Here is a 22,245-nt window from a genome sequence, read left to right as displayed (position 1 = left end):
CCTGTTCCAGTCTGAACCTGTTCCAGTGTCTCACCACCCTCACAGACAAGAATTTCTTCTTAATATTTAACCTAAAATTCCCCTCTTTCAATTTGTGCCCATTACTCCTTGTCCTGTCATTACAGTTCATGATGAAGGGTCCCTCTCCAGCTTCCCTGTAGCTTCCTTCAGGTACTTGAAATCTCCTATGAGGTCTCCATGCAGCGTTCTCTTCTCCAGGCTGAACAGCCCCAACTCAAGATTGTCTTCATAGGGAAGGTGCTTCAGTCCTCCTACCAGCTTTGTGTCCCTCCCAACAGTTCTATATCCTTTAAAGCTGGGGACCCCAGAGCTGGATGCAACACTCCAAGTGGAGTCTCACCAGAGCAGAGTAGAGGAGGAAAATCACCTCCTTTGACCTGCTGGCCATGTCCCTTTGGGAGCTCAGGATTCCATTGGCTTTCTGGGCTGGGAGCGCACACTGCTGGCTCATGCTGAGATTTTCACCAGCCATCACCTCCAGGTCCTTCTCCTCAGGGCTGCTCCCAAACACTTCTCTGCCCAGCCTGTGGGTGTTCCTGGGATTGCCCTGACCCATGTGCAGGATCCTGCACTTGGCTTTGTTGAACTCATGAGGTTGCACAGGCCAAACTCTCCAGCCCATCCAGTCCCTCTGGATGCCATCCCTTCCCCCAGCACATCGGCCGCCCCACACTGCTCGGTGTCATCAGTGAACTTGCTGAGGGTGCCCTCCATCCCACTGTCCGTGTCCCCAACAGGATGTTGGACAGTATCAGCCCCAGCCCCGACCCCTGAGGGACACCACTGGTCTCCCTGTGGACAGTGAGCCAGTGACCACAACTCTTTGTGTGCAGCCATCCAGCCAGTTCTTCATCCCAAGTGGTCCATCCATCAAATCCACGCCTCCAATTTGGAGACAAGGACAGCATGCAGGACAGTGTCAAACCCTTTTCAAAAGTCCAGGTAGACAATGTCAGTTCCTCTGCCCCATCCACCAACACTGTATCCCCATAACAGAAGGTCACCAAATCTGTCAGGCTTGATTTCCCTTTGTGAAGCCACGTTGGCTGTTACCAACCACCTCCTTGTTTTCCATGTGCCACAGTCTAGTTTCCAGGAGAATCTGCTCCATGATCAGGCATAGGAAAACATCTCCATGGTCTGTTTTGTTGTCCCATTCCATGAGCCTTGCCTTTCTATCCCTCAGGACAGAAGTTGCTTCACCAAATTCTTTTTTTGTAGCTGCACAGCTATGGATACCAGCTTGGGATACCAACACACTGTAAGGGCTATTCATGCTTCTCCAGTGGAAAAATGAAGTGAGCCTGAAGTGCCCCTGCCAACCTGGCAGTGCTGGTGGTAGCTCTAATTGAGCCTGGGACATGTCACGAAGCCCAGACAAGCAACAGCTTGTGGAGTTCACTAGTCCCACAGTTGCCTGCCAAGGGTTAAGTGTGGGCATTTTCAAAGTGTGTTTCTGAATCGGGATGCTTGCTTGTTTTGGAGACTGATTTATTTCCTCCTGTACGTGTTTGGGATCAGAGCACTTGTTTCCTCTGACTCCTCATGCTTCTGTGGTCTCCTTGGACTGCAGCTCTGTGAGGAAGGGACTCTTTAGTGTGCTGAGAAGCTGGCACGGTAAGGCTTCTTGGCATCACCATAGCCCAGAAGGTCAATAATAATAAATAGTGGAGACATTTCAGATGCCTTAAATCAAACAGTCATATGGAAAAAGGGTTTGTGCTCCCCATGGCTATAATGTGTATGCCTTATAGGTGGGTCAGGAGATTGAGCTGGGAGTCCAAATGCTAGATGTCCATCTCAAAATCCTTGCTTTTGGATGGCAGAAGCTAGGGAGAAGAGGTGGGATTTAAACCCCTTAATTCTATATAAATATAGCTCTGTGGTTTAATGTGCACAGCAGTAGCTCTGTGGTTTATCATTTACTGAGAACTATGCTTTTCTAAGAAAATGCTCTCTTCCTGGTGCATATCTAAGCCAAGGCCTCTGCTGTCATTTTGTAAACTGTAAGGATTACTCTCTAAAATAGCTGTTTGGTAGCAATAAGGCCAAACAATTGCCCGATTCACGCTGCAGGTGAGTTTAACAGAAATCATATTGACTAAAGCTAGTCTGAGCAAGACAGCAGTGTTGCATTTGAGTATTTGCCAAGAAAAACCTGTAAGTTCCTAAAACTGGCTACAAGGACAAGGGATTAGCCTGTCCTTCCAAGTCTGTAAATAAGGTCCTCAGACACTTTTTCCACTTGGGAACACGAACACTGACTGTTTATATTTTTTAAAGAAAAAAAATTGAAAAATCCCATGATTTTGTAGATAGCAAAAAGTCAGCTTTGCAGTTGCTGAGCTACCAGCATGTGGGTAATTTGATGTTCTTTTCTAATCAGGAATGCATTGTGATACTGCTGTTCCTTGCAGTGAAAGGTCATTGCATTTTTAATTTCTATTTGCTATTTGTATTTATCTAATAAATCACACCCTCTGATAAACCAAATGACTGGAACCACGGAGCAAATGAAACTTCGAAACAAACCCTTTCCTGTCCCACATATATGGATCCTGAATTTCCAAGGCAAGGTGCCTTTTCAGTGGTCAGCTATTGGGAGGCAGGCTGGATTGGGGAAATAAAGGGTGAACTCTGTATAGCTGTGTGACTTTGAGCTACCAGAATATTTTGTGGTGCTTGTTTGTAAGCACGGATATTTAGTTTCAGAATTAGTACAGGACCTGAATAGTTGACAACCCAAGCTGATATGACCACATCCACGGTGTAGAAATATATCCAAGGGCAAGTTCCAAAAAGTACAACTTGATGTTTATGATGCTGATAAAAAGCATCACCTGCTCTATCTGTTCAGGAAAGACCAAAACCACTGCTTTTTTGCTGGGTTTTGTGCAATGCAACTCCCATGAAATGCTTCCATATAATGGATTATTGGTAGAGGGTCCTTTATTCTCTTTTATTTCCTCTGTGCCTTCCTTAAAAAGAAAAACAATCTGACTTTTATAGCTAAGGGCTTGCTTGTTTTCAAATAACGGGTGTTGAACTGGTGGAAAACTGGAGCAAGGCGGGATTGAATCAGACTCAGAACTTCATTTTGTCTCTGCTGGGTCACGCAGTGGGACAGAGCTTGGGTGAAGGAGGGACTGCATCCAGGCTGGAGCTCCCTGGCTCTGAGCTGCTTGGCTTCACCTCTCTCTGTCATTCCCCTGCCGCTTAAGAAAATATTTCCATTTGTTCTCTCCAGGTACTTTATGGCAGTGCGACGTGGCCAGAGAATGCCGTCCTCCCTCTGTGAGAGAGGCAGGACGTATGCCCTTTATTTCAATCTCTTGCTGCTTCTGGTGTAGAGCAGGCAGTCTCAGTTCTGGCATCTCTGAACTTTGAGTACTTGCGTTTGCAAGTTTAGGGTTCGTTTGGCTGGAGAGGGTTTTTTTGGATGTCCTGTTGCTGTAACTTATGGATCATTTTTTCCCTTAATGAAAAGAAGAGGAAAAGAGAAGACATACGCTTTGTTTTGCAACATTCAGCTGAGATACAAAGGGTGCGTTGTTCTGACCTTCCCAGCATGCTGGTAAATTTTTTATATTGGCAAAAAGGGCCTGGACCTCAGAAGTCCTGAGCACTTCTGGTTTCCAATACAAGAGCTGGGGCCTGTAGTGTGAGCCAGAACAAAGTCTGGGAGCTGTGGTTGGCAGAGTGAGTGTGCACAGGCAGCCTGCAGGATAAAAAATTTTTTGGGGTGGCAGGGAGGCTTCCCAGCATTGCTTCCCCTCTCCCTTCAGCATTGCTGCCCACTAGACAATTGGGTAGAACTCTATAGGAAACTATAGAGACTCTGCAAGTGCCATTTGCAGGCATCTGGCTTTCTCTGCTGTGCCCTATGTGTACCCAGCAAGCTGCCTGCCTCACCTCACGTGCTGAAGCACTAGGCATGGTGCTGCCAAGCTGTCAGGAAGGTGCCTGGCTCTGATTTAGTGTCCCAGACCCCATACATACATCACAAGCCACTTTGGTGCAGCAGAGAGCTGCCTCCATGAGTTGGTGGGAAACCTGCCTTGCAGCCAGAAATCTTGGTAACTCTGGGGGGGTCCCAGGAGGTCTGTAAGGATCCAAGCAGCTGAGCACAGCTGTGCTCAGGCTAGTGGGGGTTGAGCTCCTTTGCAGCACTGACCCTCAGCTAAGAAGGCCCAAGATGGGAGGAAAGGAGAAAGGTGGCCCAAATAATACATTCATTTTCCTCTTGCAGTTTTTTTTCTGGCAGCCAAAATGATTCCCTGAAGAAAGAGGTGTCATTTAAAGCAGAGCAATAGTGAGTGCACGGATGCATCACTGGAGTTCAGAGATAGCCTCCTACATCTGATTGTAACTGCAACTTACTTACAGCAGGGAAGGGCCCCATCCTCACCCATGGGGTTTGTTTCCTTGATCAGAGGCATCTGGTTAAACTGCTGCTTTGCACTTTGCCTATTGTTCGAAGTTTCAGAGGGAAGAAAACCTCTCCGCAGAAGATGCGTAGTAGAGCTCGCTGGTGTTTAACCCTCTGTGCCAGTCAGGTATTGCAAGAGAAGAGCAAAGGATATACTTTACTTCCTCTGGTGGGATGTTTTTGTACATTTTGTGCTCATTCAGAGGAGCAACTTGCTTTTTAGTTTTATGTGGAACCAACCTTTACCATGAAATGTTTCGCCTACATCCTTCCTCTCTTCCTCTGGAGTACACCCCTGCAGACCCAGGATCAGGGTTTTGGCTGCAGCAGCAGGAGTGCTGTAGGCTTGTCCTGGGACCTGTCCTGTCTCTGCTTTCTGCAGGAGCCCCTGTGAGGAGAGCCCCACTTTTGCCTCCCATGGGAAATGCTGACAGAGCCGTTGGAGCTAGCAAGGCCTGGGATGCCTCTGCCTGCCCCCATCTGTTTCCCCAGGGCCACTGTGGTTCCTGGTCCCTACCCACTGCCCCAGGAGGGATGACACAGATGCTTCTGGTCCCCTCCTGCCCCATCTCAGCAGGGGGCAGAGCATGAACCCAAACAGAGGTATCTCCATCAAGGCACAGGGACCGCCGAGAGCCGGGTAAGGGCTGAGGCGGAGGTAACCATAGATGGCTCTGATTCATTTGGCTTCCTGTCTCTCTCTAAGAAAAGGATGTAAATAGCCAAAGGCAGGGGATTCCAGTGAAAAGAGCAGGCGCGTGCCGTGCCGTGCTGTGCTGTGCCAGCTGTGGCACTCGGCCTCACGGAAAGCCGGTAGTGGTGAAAGCTGGGGTTCTCAGAAGTGGGGGAGGCGCGGGCTGCTGCTGCGCCGCATCGCCCCATCGCATCAGAGAGGCTTCCTGCAGACAGAGGAGATCGTGGAAGGAAGAACCTCTGCAGCGCCGGTGACCTTGCCCCTGGCTGCAGGAGGGGTGCACCCTCGCCTCTGCGCCCTGAGCAGTGGTGGTGGTGCTGCTGGTGGTGCCCTCGCAGCCAGGCAGGCATCCCTGTCTCATGGGAGGTCCCAAAGGATTGATGGCTGGAGCTGCGGTGACGTTTTTTCATGGGAAATTCATGTCTTGGGGCCACTGGCAGGGTAACGTGGGCAAGCTTTGTATCCATACTTGGTGCTCATACCCATGCCCATGAGTGTTGAACGACTGACTCCTTATAGAAACACAGACTGTCATCACCAGTGTTTTCTGTGCAATGTGCAATGCAAAAGTGAATTGCAATGATCCTACAGAGAAAGGCTCACACACCAGCATTCTGCTACCATAGGAAGGCTGGTATCATTCTGGTCTTGAGGGCATTGTTTGGGTGGTATCCTGAGTCCAGTTGTGCTCAAGACACTTGGCAGCGAGGCAGTGAGCTCCATATCCCCAGCTCATGTCACACATCACCCCCACAGTCAGACACACCACCAGCAGTGCCTTCACCCATCTGGTTCCACAGCCCTTCTTCCCATTGCTGTTTCCTTGCACTCAGAAGGAGAATGCTGAGGAGGCAATCCAAGCAAAGATGGCACGAAGGGGTTTCAGTTTTGTAGCACCAGCAAATGTGTGCCTTTAATTGATATAACACTGTCAAGGGACTTGAGGGTCCTCAGGCACCCACTGCCCACTGGCAGCCCACAGACATGGGTGTTCACCTGCCTGGATTACCTGTGATGGTAATCTCTGTATGAATCCAGCACCCCAGTGTTTAGATGAGGCAGCAGGGAGGATGGCTCACAACAAGGTGCTGGAATTGCCTGTTTGGTGTCCAGCTCCATGCTCTTGTGTCAGGGAAAGCATCACATTTTTAATCAATTGTCTTTAAGGCTGTTACATACATGTTCCTTTTCTGTGAAGATGGGCTGAGACAGCTGGAGCTGTTCCATCTGGAAAAGAGAAGGCTCTTGGGAGACCTTACAGCAGCCTTCCACTACCTAAAAGGAGCCTGCAAGAAAACTGGAGAGAGACTTTTTACAAGCACATGTAGGGATAGGACATAGGGTGATGGATAGATATGAGGAAGAAATTCTTTACCAGATAAACCTGTTCACAGATAATGAAATAATCAATGCAACAGATGCTAGCAAAACCCCCAGAAAAATTTCACATACAGATTGGTCATTTAGGAATACATTTTCTAGTAACAGACTGTGTTAATCAAGGTGATCTCTTTTCCTCACCATCTTACCTTCACTTCCCTGCCAGTGCAGTCCTTTCCCTTTCAGACTGCTCAAAATGGATTCTGCTGCCTTCCTGTAAGAAATTCAAGCTCCACCTGTGTTTAATTAGATATCGGATAACCTGGGTTGTTGTATTAAGAATATCTAGGCCAAAAGTCTAGAAAAACTAATCAGTCCTAGGTCAAAGAGCAATAGTTCCAATTTTAAGCCAAGTGAAGTGACAAAAGGCATAGAGAAAGACACCTGAAAAATCTAGGAAATTTCTTTAAAAAACCCCTAAATTTAGTAAACCCTCTTGTATCTTGCTTGTATCTACTGGCTTATAAGATATTTGTGATTACACAAAGTAACAAATATATAAAATAATTTTTCTCAGAGACACATGAAAACTAATAATTTTTACAAGAGGTTATTTTACATTCCCTTCTTGCTGTTCTACATTTTTACATCTAGGACATTTTAGATACAAAAGGTAGGTCCTACTTGCAAAAGCAAAGGATAAAGAAATTATTTTCCTTTAAATGCTCCAGCTGGTTTTTGAACAAAGGAAAGAAAGCACAGTGTGCAGACCTGTAAAGGGACTGCTCCAGTGACAGTGCAGCATTTCCGTGGGCAAGGGTATCACGCAGGGAGTGTGGGGATCTGCAGTTTGCTGCTACCCCAGTGATGGACAGTGGGATAGGCAGGGTTTGTAAGCAGCCATGGTATCTTTGTAACATTCCTACCCCAGTGGATGGTGGCAGGGAACAGATGCACTTTTGGGCAGCCATTCTTTTTTGCCATTCCTGCTGGATCTCGCATGAATGAGAGGGTTCCTGGGTGTGAGGGCATCTGCTGCTCCATCGTAGGGATTGTTCCTCCCTCTGTCTCAACAAACTAGCTGTGAGATGTGAAAACACTACAGCAGGAGGGGTTTGCTGCATTTTCTCCTCAGGATATTCAAACACACAATGCTGAGTTTGAAATGAAGTGAAATAGTGGGCTGCAATCCCTTTGGGTTGGGAGAGGAATGATTCCCAGTCTTCCCATATCCCTGCAGAGTGGGGTGCACCCAGACCCCCTGGATTAGATCAGAGTAGTAGTTTTGGAAGGAAGAGGAAAGCACAGGCCTCTGGGTTATATTTTTTTCTTTGAAGGAAAGTAAGTGCTTCCAAATGTAAGTGTCTAAACTCCCTGAGGACAGAGGCATTGCTCTGCAATCCTGAGTTAACCCCACACTTTGGCCTTGGGGTGAGGGCATGGTTTGTCTCCCACATTTTCCCTGGTTTAGCTCATCGCTTAGCTAGCTGATTTCCACTAAGTCTTTTCCTAAATGTTTAAAACTCCCTCTGCTCCAAGCAGAGAAACCCCAGCCCCACACATGGGTTTGTCCAGACTCAAAAGCCAGCTGCTTGCAAGGCTTTAGGCTGTCATGAATGAGGTTCTCCCAAGGCAAGGCGGGTAGGTATGTGTAGTGCCAGGGGCTGATTAGAAAGCCTGTGGCTTTGGCACCCTCTTCTTGGAGGTGTGAAGATGTCGTTAGCTGAAAGAAATCTTTATCAGGATCTCCACGACACAGGATTTTGTTTTACTAGCTGCAAGCCCAGTGCAACTCTTGCCTTGTCTACAGCTGATGAGCCTTAAAGTTCACTGCAAAACCTTCCAGCCTTCAGATGCTAAAATACATGACTCTTCTCCCTTGCTCACCCTAAGATTATAGCAGCACAGTGGGAGTGCCCTTCCTCCTGTAACACCCACCAGGCTCTCCCTATAGCTGTCACTATTGATGGTCTATGGCTGAGCTCTCTTGCCTTCCATTTTTTCCGTTTGGAAAGGGGCTCAGCTCTAATGACGGATGCTCTGGTGACTATAAACACCCTCATCTACTGACCCAAGAGCTCTCCTGCCACGTGTATGCTGCTCCTCAAGAACTTGTGGTCTCCTTTCACTGCAAAGGCTCAGTGAGTCAGCAGAGTTCCTTGGAGTGCTCATGTGCCTTCACAAAGAGATTTGTAAATACTGGACTTTGTTTTTGCAAAACAGCCAAGTAAAAGTTACCTGTTTATGATGTGATACCTGCAGTTGTATCTAAATACTTCACAGCTTGCATTTGTTAGGGCTGGCACAGGTCCTCAGCCACCACACCAAGCCCAGTGCAGCTTTGCATGCTTTCTGCCTTGAGATGAAGAGCAGGTCTTTCATTGCCACCTGCAACCTGGCTGGGAAATGAGCTTGCTAGAGGGTAGTTAAACTTATGTCTGAACTGTGGGAAAGAGTCTCTTTAGATCTACAGAGGTGAGGGACATGGTGGCTATTAACTCGCCTGGCTTACTTGTATCACACATAAGTTTCACCCATATGTTCATTTGCTAAGGCTGGAAGATTTTATATTGCAGTGTTTGGAGCCACAAAGGGAAGGGAAAATGAAGCCAGTCCCCAGATGGGCCCAGAAATATATTCCAGATGATGGGTGCAGGTGATGGATCATAGTGATAGACTTGTCTCCCAGATCATTTTTGTCATTCTCTCTTGAGCTTTCCCATGTGTCTCCAAGCTGTGGAACCTTTCTATACCATGCTGTTCCATTCCTTTGTGAGGCTGTGACATGCAGGTTCTGAGCTACCTATGGGCCTGGAAATACAAGAGCAAGTCAGGACAGGCAAACACAACATTGTACCATGCATGCTACCCCAACAGTCTCATGCATGGCTCCCACATGGGTAAGCCTTTCATGTACCTTTCACCGGCTTGGGACCATGGAAAAAGGCATTCAGCTTTTCACACCAGGTTCCTGTGGTGGTTTCTAAATCCCTTACTAACTGGATATGTCTTTTCCCCCGTGTTGTATACCTGTGTTAACACTGGTTCTGTAGGTTCTTTAGTATAAATGCCTTTCTATCTATCTAGACTAGTAGTTTTAGGCTTTTTTTTTTTTTTTTTTTTTGTGAATTTGCCTGTGGAATTGTGGCTGTATTTTTACAAAACCATCTTTTTGTCAATTATTTCTGTTGCTAATTTTTATTTCCCCTCAGTTATGCTAATACGTCACGTTGGGGGATACTGACGCATTTAAATTTATTTCATACATTTCCGTGGTTGATGTTTGATTCTACTTGATCCTAATATGGTCATCATTATGCCCAGCCACCTGCTAATTCTTCAATCTGTAAACTTTTTTTTACTTTCAGTCTGTCTGAATGAGGTCAGTACTCATCTCAAGTGTGCTGGGTGCATGACCGTCTAAGGTATTTTTTGAATGACCACATGAGATCTCTAGCAAATATCTCTGAGGCTGAAGTCACCAGTGATGGTAATTCCTCTCTCTACACATTACAAACAGATGGTTGAGGAGATGTTCCATTCACTGGTAAAATTTGTTCTGTAACAGATGCCTGCCAGCTGCCATTCCCTGCCCTGCTGCATGATTTTATAGAGCTAACGAGATTAAGAAACTGTTGAAATTGATTTTTGCTTCTAAATACAGCAGATCTGAGTCTGAAAATGCAGGGAGGGCTCTGTCTCAGGTGGTGCAAGCTGGCACAACTCCAGTGAAAAGTCACTGGAGCTGAACCACTCCGCATCAGCCACGGTGCTGCCTTGAAGAACAGCTCTCTTAAACGAAAGCGTCGGCATTAAGAAACCAACAACAAAAAGAAATTTCCCAAGTAGAACAAGAAAGCACAAAAAGCACAAAAGCTGGACAAAGTGAGAGTTTAGGGCAGCTTAAAAAAATACCCTTCACTCATACCAGCAGTTCAAGACTGCTGATATGTCTTGAAAAATGCCTTTCACTGGAAACTCCAGTACATTGCTCAGCCTCGGTGCCATGGCGGGAGGTTGTTTTTCAGCCTTCGAACTTGCTCATGAATCAACGCTTCCCACCTGTAGCCACTGGGGCTGTAGCCACGAAACCTCCCAGGCTGAAATCCTTCTGCTGATAAAAATCTAGATTGAACTCGGCATGAAGCTGTGGAAAAATGCAGATGTGTATTTTGAGAGTCCATGGTCAGGCTTTGAACAATCAGATGAGTATTAAGAGAAAAAAATGCAGTAGTTTAAAAATAACAGATCTACTGCGTGGCAGCCATAAAAGGAGATTTTAAGGAAAGGAATAGAAAATCATGCCAGACGAACGCATTAGGAGCAGCAGTTGATATGGCATGTACTAATGACAACATATATATCCCCTTTCTCTCCAAAATAGATGTGAGAACCTTACAGGATTGGCCAGAGCACACAGTTTAAACTCTGTTAGTACAACATTCACCACATCTTCTTACCACTGCAGGCTTTTGCTGAACACTACTGCTGTTGCTTATGCCTCCAGACAAAATTTAAAGTCGGGTCAAAGCTGTAAGCAGTTCTTAATTGAACAGTCCAACTTTAAAGCATTACAGGCTGTTTGAAAGCCTCTACAATTTGACAGATTTGAATACTGAAAAACATGACATCAGAATGACCTTTCCTTCTGCACTGTTCTCACAGCTCCATTCTTCTCAATAGATACTTGAATCTCTGCTGTCGTCCTAGTCTTAGTGCCTGATATGCTGATTGGTCCATCCATCCATCCCATCCATCCATCCATCCATCCATCCATCCATCCATCCATCCCACTAGGACCTCTAGTTGAAGGGTCATTTATTCCCTCTCCTCTGTTGTTTAAAGGGATGATAAGACATCACCGGGTCTCGGCAGCATCCCCCAGCTATCCAGGCATCACCGTGGGCTTCCCAAACACCCTCATTCCCAGAGAACAGGACTCTGAGATCTATCTGTCATGGTTTGAGCTAACTGACAAAAGAGTTTGGGTCTGCCATCACCACCCTGCAAACCCAGCCCATATTAAATCACAGCCTGCTGCCTACATCAAAAGTCCTTTGTGAGGAGCACAGTTGCTCCTCTGTAACTGTTCTACATGGAGCAGGTCATCAGCTGCTTATGAGCTTTCCTTCTGTTTTTCATTTCTTTCTCAAAAAAACCCCACAGTATGAAGTAATGTTAGAAATAAATAGTCTCATCCTTCTTCCCTAATTATAGAAAGAAGAGCCTTGTTGGGTTACATGTGATTTTCAGTGCCAGTTCCTCACCTGGGAGTTTGAGTGTGTTTCCTACAAGTTACAGCAATTTGATTTGGCAAAACCTGAAATTAAATGCTTTATTTTCTGTGAATCCACGGGATGATCTTTGAATTGCTGAGTTTTTCTCAAGGTGACTTTGAAAGCCATCTTCCTTGCCCCAGCAGTGAGATCTTTGTGCATGGCGTACAGCTGTGATGATCCCTGGAGAGTTTTGTCCAAGCCAAGAAATTAAGAGCCCTGTCTAATGGGGTCACTGGCTGCTAATGAAGTTGCACATTCATAAACTACAGCTACAGCTCTCAAGGGAAACTCCCCGTCATCCCTGCTTCGGGAGATGCACTTTGTCTGTGTCACAGGAGCTCGTAGGACCTGTGAGAGCTGCTGGAGGCAATCTGCTGTGTGGGCTTTATTTTTAACCCCACGTCCCCAACCCCTGAGCAGGTTCTTCTTCATTCCCAAATTGAATTGAACAGAGTTTTAAGTTTGGTGCCTGTGTCAATTTCTCAGCAGTAATCAAACGAGAGAGGAGTTATTCAGGTTTTTTCCTCCTGTGGAGGATCAAACAACAGATCTGTGTAAGGAATTCCTGATGGAGAAGCCTAAAAGGAAGATTATGAATTTTCAAAGCCGTGGCCTTGTAAACCAAGTGTCTCTGCAGACATCATGGAACAAGAGCTCATTAGGAGTAATCATCTAAAACCTGACTGAAATCTCTGTAGCTTTTCTGACTTACGCTAGATGAAGATCTGATCCATTCACCTAGTTTTAAGTCCCGACACACGTTCTTGTGGTGGATACATAATTTCCTCTGCATGCTGTAACCATTGCTTTGCACTGACAAGCAAATGTTTATTGGGCTTATAGCACATTTCTTTATGGCATTTGTTGTGCTGTACATGATGTATATTTTGGTGGGTTTGCTGGTGCTTTATTTGATGCTCAAGATCAATCATTTCTGAAACACAAGTGTGACATCTTGGGAGAAGTAACTTCCACTCACTCAGTACTAATCTATCATGTTGACTTTATTTCCGTCACAGCATACAAAGAGCAAACAACTTCCTACTAATCCATGCTTTTCAGTTAAATGCCTTTTCCAAAAGGTTAGGGAAATGCTTGTGTCATGGAAAAAAAAAAGCATCCAGCTACGCAGAAAATAAAGAGGTGCAGTGGATCAGGCTTAATTGAGCACTTAACAGGCTCAGACTAGCCTGAGCTTACATTAACTGAGCCACTGAACCCATCCAAGCTGAACAGATGTGGAGCGTTTGGTCTGTGCTTAGTTAAGATACACTTTAGCATGGGGCTCTTTATCTGCAGGTGGTGGCACATAACCACCTGGGCAGCCCCCTGGAAATGACTCCCAGCATAGCCAGGGGAGAGGCCTTTGCACCTGCACAAGGCAAGCTGCTCTCAGGGTCTCTGCGCGGATATCCATCCCCCTCTGCCCCTCTCAAGATGCAGCTAAGGTTGTTCCTTGTGCTTTTCTTTTCTTTTCTTTTTTCCCTCAAGTCTTTGTCCTGTGAAAGAGGTGCTGGGGAATGTTCTCAGGTTTCAGGTGGCTTGGAGCAGAAGGGCTAGTGCATGACTTTGTCCTTTCTACAAGACCTTCTCTCTCGCACGCTTCTGATGTCTCACTAGTGTGATGCTACTTCTTCCTTTCTAAGGAGCCGGTGTCTCAGTTAGTGTGGGAATTGCCCCACAAATCCCCGCCTGACTGGAAACAGCGCTTCTCAAGCTGAAAATAGTGCTTCTCAAGCTGAGAGTTAGTTTTTGCTAACTAGACACTGTCACAGCTGTTGGTCATTCTACAGTATTTTCTGCTATACTTTATTTTTGAGCTGGGGAAAAAAACCCCAGCACTGTGCGCACTGTTAGCTCAGACAGGTTATAATGTGCCTGTCTTAGGTGATCAAGAAAGCAATTGGTATCATTATTATGCCTGCAGATAATTTAGGATTCATTAAAGTAAATGTTCAGGGGGGGAAAGTGTGTGATTGCAGTTTAACATCATGGTATTACAGCATCCCTGGCTCTAGCAGGCACATCAGGAACATTGCAGCTCAGCATTTTCTGGATTGTAGGGATCTATCTGTTGGCTTAGGGTTTGCAAAAATGTAAGTGGTATTTGCAATTGCACTTGGCAACAAGCTGCTTTTTTCTGATATAAATCCAAATGCTAGGGTTATAATTACTGTGAATGTTGCATCCTGCAATCTGGAAGCATAAGCAACATGCGTTGGTCTGGTCTTCACAAAGAAATTGTTGAGGGCTGCAGTGGCCATCCCTGAGGAATCTTCCCATGGCCCTGAATTATGTAGTAAACCCACATCTATGTAATCTCCCCTCGATACTGTTTCATTTTGCCTGCAATAACTGTATTAGACACCACTGCAAATTGACTCTGCAGGCTCATGCCGATCCAGACATAAAATGTGGGATTCATCATCTTCCAGGGACTAATTTTAAATACTTAAAACAAAATGGAAGACCTTCAATAGGGAAGAGATGCGCTTGAAAATAGATGATCTTTTATAGAGTAGTCTTGCAGCAGTGGTCCCTGGACCACTACTGGTCTTACTGGACCCAGTAGTGGTCCAGGGAGAGAACAGACCTTGATTCCTGGGAGCAGTAGCATAAGGATTACAGAAGTATTTTTTTTTTTGTAAGGCCTGATGTTGTGATCTCTGTAGATTAATACCAGATCAAGCCAGAGCAAAGCCATATCGGCATCCAATGCCTAGAGACCTAAAAAATTATTACATCAATGCTCACAGTGACTGAGAGGGGCTGGCATGGGTAAGGTGACAGCTGAGGTAGGAATCACTTTGTGGGCCTGCTGTATGCTCTTGGCATTGAAGGGTTCCTTGTTGCCACCTGCCAAGAGGTAAATCTGCATAAGGGATGGACGATGGACACCTCACAGGCCAAAACAGCACTTGAAATCTACTGGAGTCAGTGGATGAAAACTGAAGCTAAAACCACAGCTGAACGTTTGGGCCAGGCTATAAATAAAGTACCTGGGTAAAATGAGGAGAAATTGTTTTTAAAGGAACAGAGCAGAGGGGGAGACCCATGTACACACCTTGCACTTCAATGTTTGGATGCAGCTTGGTTGAGGTTTTTCTCTAGTGGGTAATACATTGTGTGCTTACAAAAAATACATTTGAAGAAACATGGATGCCACACAACGTTAATGGGATGAGGGTTTTTTCCCATAAGGAATTTGATACGTTTTTCTGTAAAATTTGATTAAGAATAGTCTGTGTAATTGGTAGATTTCCAGTGCAAAACACTTTATCTTACAGACATATAGTCACAGAAAAGTAGGAGATTCTTACACAAGACACAGGTAAGATCACAGTCTTTATTTTATTTATAAGGAAAAAGTCCCCTGAAAACTAAACAGGTCTCAAAATACTCTACTTTAGATTTTGGTTTTGCACTGTACTATGAATTTGACACAGCAGAAAATTTTTCAGCAAAGGATAGAGGGGATTTTACACCAACAGACTTTATATCCTGTGTCCCTACATGTGTCTTATATATATATATATATGTCATTTAGAGAAGAAAAAGATAACTATACCCTCTTTGCTGAACTATACTGTAGTTGGCAAAGACTAACTCTCAGCTTGAGAAACATTATTTTCAGCTTGAAAACTTAGCTTTGTAATAAACTCAAACTAAAGTGAACCCAGAGGAAGACTGGCTGTGTGCTCAGCCTCTGCAGGTAGAGTCTCATTTCCAGCTTATTCTATAAACAGACTCTTTTCTTCCATTATTTAAAACTGCTCAGCTGCTTCTCTGCAAGAAAACAGCAAAGGCAATTGAGCACAGTCTTGGTCACGTAAGTGGCTCTTGTCTCAAAAGCTAGTTCGTATTCAGTGCTGTCCTAGTTTTCCTTTTCCCAATCCCATAAAGGTCCTTTTCAGAATTGAAGAAATTCCAATTAATGAGCACTGGAATCAGTGCGTGAGCAAAAAAAAAAAATGCAGTGTTTAGCATACTGCTATAAAATTATGGATAAATATTTACATACCTTTTAATGTCCCTTCACATTCTCTTATGCTGTTGGGTTTTTCTCTAATCTTCATTTGACCATTTCAAGCATGACTAACATATTTTGAATTATTTTTACACTTCCAACATCTACTCTGTAAAAACAGTGAACATGAAGGTGCAGGTGGCTGAGCTGAGTTCAAAAGATTAATTTGCCGAGGAGAACTAGGACTTTCCAACTGTATTTCTGTGCTTGAGTTTCTTAATAAAGCCACCGTGTTATCCTGAACTTAGGCGAACTCCATGGTTACGGTGGTGTCGGTTAACCATAGTGTCAAAGAATTGCACAGCCTGAAGCAGCCAATACAGGGATTTTTATTTTCCTCTCCTCTTTATCCAAGCATGGAAAAGGGGGCAGGTTGCTACGTATTCTTGTTACACCTTATCTAAACATATTGATCACTTCCTCCGGGCTCTTATCTGTTTGCTCTGCAGTGGCTGTGGTTCATTCACACTGGGATTTGCAGGGAAGCTGAATGGATACAGCCACGTGAGAGGTACTGGTGGGCTGGTTCAAGCTCAGTGACACTGTGCCTGGCTTCTCTTTTGTTTCTTCTGCCTGATTGTTTGACATCCACCAGCCTCTCTGTTCATTAAGGCGGCGTGATGAATGGAAGGCAGCGAGTGTAATTGGGGTAGTTAGGGGCCACCTGGTTCATAAATATAACAAGCATCCACTAGTGCATCACTTTCAGCACCACATGCATCAGTGAAGTGCAAGCTTGCTGATAGTGAATGGAAATCATAAACTGATGTTAAGATTCTAGCAGTTCCCGGGGTCACTCTGGCTCCTCTTGCCCCAACCTTTTTAAGGCCCAAAAAATAACATTTTCAAAGGTAGGGTTCCCCCAGTAACAGAGACTACATTCAAGTAGCATTGTTGTTTGTGGAGTTTTTACACTGGGATAACTTCATTAGTGTAGATCCTGCATTGCCCAAGGGTGGATGTTCCCAGCAACACGGAATTGAGCTGGTGGTTGGCATGGTGGTTTTTGTGCAATTTGTGTAACGCGTGTGTGGCACAGGTAATGTGCTGGGGAAGGCAGGAGAAGGGTTTTGTGCACCACTGGTAGTCCTTGTGCAGAGAGGGGAGGAAGTTCAGCCCACAACAGACTAAACATCAGGGGATTTAAACACCAGCTTTGCACTTAATGCTCCCAGACTATGCCTTCTCCTGAGCTGAGCTCTCCAGACCTGACTTGAGCAGGGCTACAGTGGGCAGAGATGTGGAGCCATCTCGAGTTGGAAGCATGGGCATCACATTGGTGCCCAGGACTGGATAACAGTGACTCTTAGATGTGACCTTGGACTCAGCAGAGATCAGTGAAAGCAGTGCTCATGGTGTATGGGAACAGCCCCGTGCTGGCCAGTCAGGATAATGTCTTTAGCAGACTTTGCATCATGAAGCGGTTAATGAATTCTTTTGTAGTGAAAGGCTGGATCCAATAAAAAGTTTCTGGGGCAAGTTACCATAGCCTGCCATACTACAGAGCGTCAGGCAGACCCTTGTTTTTTTTCCCTTTTCATTTATTTTTTCTTCCCCTTTTAATTTTAAATTGAGTGCAGCTGACTGCCTCCAATGCTGTTAACAATGGCAGTTCTTTCCCTGGGACAATGTAACATTTAAAACAGATAAAAGCTCATGTGGGGCTAATAAAAGTTTGCCCCCATCCTCATTCCTGTAGGACAAGTTTCCTCATCGTTAACATTTTAAGTAGCAGCTCTATGAATATGAATGTAATTGACTTTTACATGCTATTACTCATCTGCGGGTAACTTTGAACAGGCGTCACTGGAGGGATGTGCTGAATCTCAAATAAACTTTCTGGCCCAGCAGCAAGGGAGCGATGCTGTGTGAGATGAATACTCAGCTGGGACTGGGAAGTCAGTGAGTGAATAACTGGAGGGACCAGAGTGCAGCAGCCCCAGTCCAGCAAGAGTAGAAAAATGGGAGGACCCACACAGGTGACCCTCAGCAGCCTGTGTGCTCCTTCTGGTGGTTGATGGAGAGAGGGAACAAGTCAGTGGGTTCCCATTCCAGATTTTCTGTCGGAATTGCTTGTACAGGTTGAGTTAGGGGTCCAAATCAAACCCTCTGAGCACGGGTCTTTTGTCCATATCAGGGACAAGGAAAAGAATATGACTTGCATACCTTCTTGGATGGAGAGTATATATTGAATACTAACAAAAATCATTATTAGCAACTTTATGATTTTGAAGGCACAATAAAAGTGTTAGTTTTTATAAGTGCACTTTAAGATGACTTTTTCATGATGAGTTTCTGCATGATATATATTTGCTTTTACACAATCAGTCTATGTTCTCCTTCAGTCAGCAAACCAACTAGTTTTAAAGTAGTCTGTGTGTCGCAGGGACATGTGTTTTGACTGTCTTCCCTGCTGTGGTGGGAAGGTGCCTCTGTTCCTTTCTTCCACCTCTTCCTAGTCTCTTGTTGCTGGACAGTTCTTGGTTCCCCCCTCAGCTGCTGTTGTCTGTAGCTACCAAACCTGCCTAGCATGAGGCTGAGCCCCTGCCCTGCCTTTCCCACAAAAAACACACATCAATAACAAGACCAAAGAGTTGGTGCATTATGCACTGTTTATGTTTACAAATTTAGAAATATGATTGCTCCGCACCAGTGTTTACCAATAATGTATTCCAGCCAAAGCAGGAATGAGTCATTTTTACATTGCTCATAGAAAATTAAAAAAGGCTTAAACACCCACAAAATTTGCTTACTCTTCAGGTGTAGCCCCCGGAAGGGTGAGGGCAGCTTCCGCCATATTCTGGTTGGAAACATCACTGACATGACTATTGGGAAGTTGAGCAGTCCCAAACCAGTGACAGGTGATGTGCAAAAAATATGGAAAAGGCCATGAGGTCAGATCCTAAGGGCAATTTTTATAAAAAGGCTGGGTTGCAAAAAGTGTGCTTGATTTCAGTAAGGCCTTTTCATGACATGTTGCCTGAGAATTCTGCGTGGTGTTTGCAGAATTAAGCCAGTCTTTATCCACAAAGATAGGAAGTGAGATCTTTTGATGCACTAGTGGCTGTCAGCAAACTGATACAGATGGTCGTTTTGTTCAGAACAACGTGCACAAAAGTATCCCAGAGGTGCAGCTCAAAATACCCACATTGCTCTCGTGTGTCCCTCCCTCTCTTTCCATTAATGCAAAATGACTCACAGGCTTGAAAAGGCAAACATTGATCAAAAGACCAAAGAGTGATTTACTGGTGCAGGATGGGACAAGATGTTGTTTTAGTCCAACAAACAGTAACTGCATTTAGGGGTATTGCCAAGGGAGTCCGAGGCGGTGCTTGCTTACTAAATTGGGTAAAATACAGGGATTTCACCAAATGCAAATGACAATGAACAATATGTATGACTCAATATATCCGCTATGCTTTCAATGTGCAGTCAGAGGGTGGTATAGCTGACCTTTTAAAGTGATGCCTTTCAAACCACATTGTTATGATTATCAAAGTGTTCATTTTAGAGTACGATATTTGGGCCCGCTCCTGTTGATATTCTCTTGTATCATTTGAAGGCTGTTTTCCCCCCTGTTTATAAAAAAAAGCACTTCCAGGCAACCCCTAGAGTGTCATATGCTTATTTCTATGTCTAACCAGGGAGTGAAACTTGCCGTCAGTTCTCCGAGGCTTGACACACACCTCTGGAGTACTTCAAGTCACGTATGGAATTAGCTAAAATAAGTTTGATGGTAATTTTGTGAGACCTTCCTGTGTGCCAGAAATAGTCTTCAAGAACAATGTAGGGCGAGAAATATTCTCTGCTCTTTAGCCTCAGCTTCCTCCTATCTAAAGGCTGTCGGTGGCATCTCTGGCCGTGCAGAGCAGATCCCAGAATGGCTGTAGGGTGATTCCAGTTTTGCAGTACTGTAAGGGAAAGAAAAGAATCTGGCATCAGATTTGTAAATTTAAGTGTAGAAAAGGCTAAAAAAAAATACAACAATCACAGCTCATAGTCTGCCCAAGGCCAGCAAGCAGACTGGAACAAGGCCCCCGCAAATCCAAGAGAGGCAGTTTTGCTGGGATGCATTTCCTCTCCGTCCTCCATCAGCCAAGCCAAAAACTTAACAGGAAAAAAATAAAAAGGAAGCCGTACAGAGCAATTTGGCCGCACAACTGGCTGCACTTATCACAGATAAATAGCCTGGGCCCAGCTTCTCCGTGGTGTGGGGACTCAGTGCAGTGCTCAGGGGCTTGGCGAGACACTGCCGCCGTGACCAGCGATGGCCACCACCCTGCTTCCCACGGCACTGCTCATCCCTGAGCAGTCACCCCTCCGGCCTCAGGGGTCTGGCACAGGCTGGGCCCACCACAGTTAAAGCACAGCTTTCCTGGAGCATGAGCTGCGATGCTCAGATTCCCCATCAGGTGAAGAGTTAAGTACTAAAAAATAGCAGAATTTTCTATTGGGTTGAGGATGCCTTATTTTGATTATGAAGGTCAGACACAGACATGGGAATTCCCCCAAGCTGGTTTATTTGCAGATTTGTTCAGACAGTTTCTTTTTTCTTTTTTTTTTTCTTTTTTTTTGTGACAAATCAGCCTGTTTTTTATAATAATCTCATCTTGAAACTTGAGAGGAAGGGAATGTATGGGTGAGCAGCTAATATCAGTGAGTTCTGGAAATTCCCTTTTTATGGTCTTTCTCATTTAGCAGCTGTTATGATACTTTCATTGCATTAAAAACTTATTTTACAAGACTGACAATAAACTAACTTCATCTCTTCCAATAAAATTAGCTTCAGATCACAGTAAGTTTGAGAAAAGAACTACTAAATAATACTAATATACAGACAAAAGGGCTTTGATCTAATATATCATGAAGAAATAAAGCATCGGAGGTGTTACAATCAGAGAAGGCAAAGCTATTTTCCTTCTTCTTTACTGATTATTCCCCTGGTTCAAATATTATTTTAAGAGTGTAAATGTAGGATCTAGTGGCTTGTAGATGCAAACATTGGTTTAAAATTAATTTGAAAATATCTCTTTATACAAAGCAATATATTTACTGATTTAAATCATACCCATCTGGACATGTTTATCAAAATCAATCTTTGTCTGCTATAAGCCATTTGCTGCCATTGCCACCCACTGGCCAGGGAAAAACAGCCATCCTGTTACTGACCCAGATCAACAAATATCCTGATTAAACAGACACATCTTCCTACACATCCAACTGCTTCCTATTCACCATCTTGCCTTTAACACAAAATCTGGCTAGCTTTGTACAAAATTTATTTACTGTTTTTATCTTTAAAACATAAATCATAGTCTGGGAAGGAGGGGGCAGGGGGAGCTTGTTCTGCAGACTGTGAGCTCTGATCTGCATCCTTCTGTCATCTCTTTAAATGTAGTACCTAAAAACTGAAGGATCTCATCCTTTTGTGTTTCTGTAAGACAAGATACGGTTTTGGCAATATATAGTAAAATAATGAAACTGAATTACAGACTGTAGGGAGTCATTTTTCTCACATAGAGGTCAGCATATATGGTAATGCTTTGGATTAAGGATAAAATTACTACAGGACTGTAATAACTAACCTTGTTAATCTCTTCTCATTTTCTTAAGAGTATCTCAAAAAGAAATATTATAGCAATCACAGCTTAATATTGGAATCCTTCTCTGCTTTAATCAGAGTCTTTTATATACTGTGATTTTGTGTGTTTTTTCATCATAATATTACTAACAATTTTATTAATTGTCATGTCTGTTGTTGGTTAGTTTACCACTTTATTTCACAGATTATTTTAGGGCCTAATATTTATACCTTTTTTGAAAAACTGATACAAAAATTATTCTTCTTAGAGGAGCTGCTCTTCACTTAGGTGCCTATGAACAAAAGCAAAACCAGGCCCTTGGACTTCTCTTCCCTGTGCCTTTCGTTACCATACCAGGTTCATACCACCAATGCTGAGACAGCCTTCTCTGCAAATAAAGGGCAAAGAAAGGCAATAATGTTTTGTTCTCTGCATCATTAGTAAAGGGGAAGGAGGAGAAGAACTTAGCAGAACAACTGCATCTTTTGTTTTTAAGTTCTTCGGAACAATTCTGCCAGGCAGCGCGTTTTCCCTCTGTTTCATTTGTCTTTGTTATTTTCCTATCTAATTAAAATTCTGCAGTGCCGTCATGAAATTGTTGTCCGTTTGAGGTCACAAACAGCTTCTGTCCTAATGAAATATGAATTGCATTAGTTAATTGAATTGTGCACTTATTGTGTGTTGTGAATGGACTGAGCACACTTATATTCTTAACATATACTGAGTGTTTTATCAGTTTAGGCAGTGTGTGGACAAAGAAAATGCTGCTATCATTCTTTGCATCACAATAGGGAGATTTAATTGGCAGTAGACGGGACTAAGAAGTGTTTGTGAAGGACAAGAACTCTAAGATCTCACACAGGCATCTGCTATCTGGGATGAGATCGGCTCTT

At 44.3% G+C, this 22,245-nt stretch overlaps 1 protein-coding gene and 1 long non-coding RNA gene across 2 annotated transcripts in view; one reads left to right on the top strand and one right to left on the bottom strand.

Annotated features, from left to right (window-relative positions):
* Positions 1-22,245, top strand: part of BCL2 (BCL2 apoptosis regulator) — a 96,003-nt gene that overhangs the window by 49,937 nt on the left and 23,821 nt on the right. The window lies entirely within an intron of this gene.
* On the bottom strand, positions 6,025-9,200 carry LOC147655666 (uncharacterized). The gene is made up of 2 exons (XR_015289739.1): positions 6,674-9,200; positions 6,025-6,371 (listed from the first exon to the last, which is right to left on the bottom strand). It is a non-coding gene; the product is annotated as an uncharacterized LOC147655666 (long non-coding RNA).

Source organism: Cyanistes caeruleus, chromosome 1 (genome assembly GCF_971803275.1).
Source record: "Cyanistes caeruleus chromosome 1, bCyaCae1.hap1.1, whole genome shotgun sequence".
Taxonomy (NCBI): Eukaryota; Metazoa; Chordata; class Aves; order Passeriformes; family Paridae; genus Cyanistes; species Cyanistes caeruleus.
The sequence above is the reverse complement of the archived record's forward strand: the minus strand, read 5'-3'. Positions and strand labels throughout refer to the sequence as shown.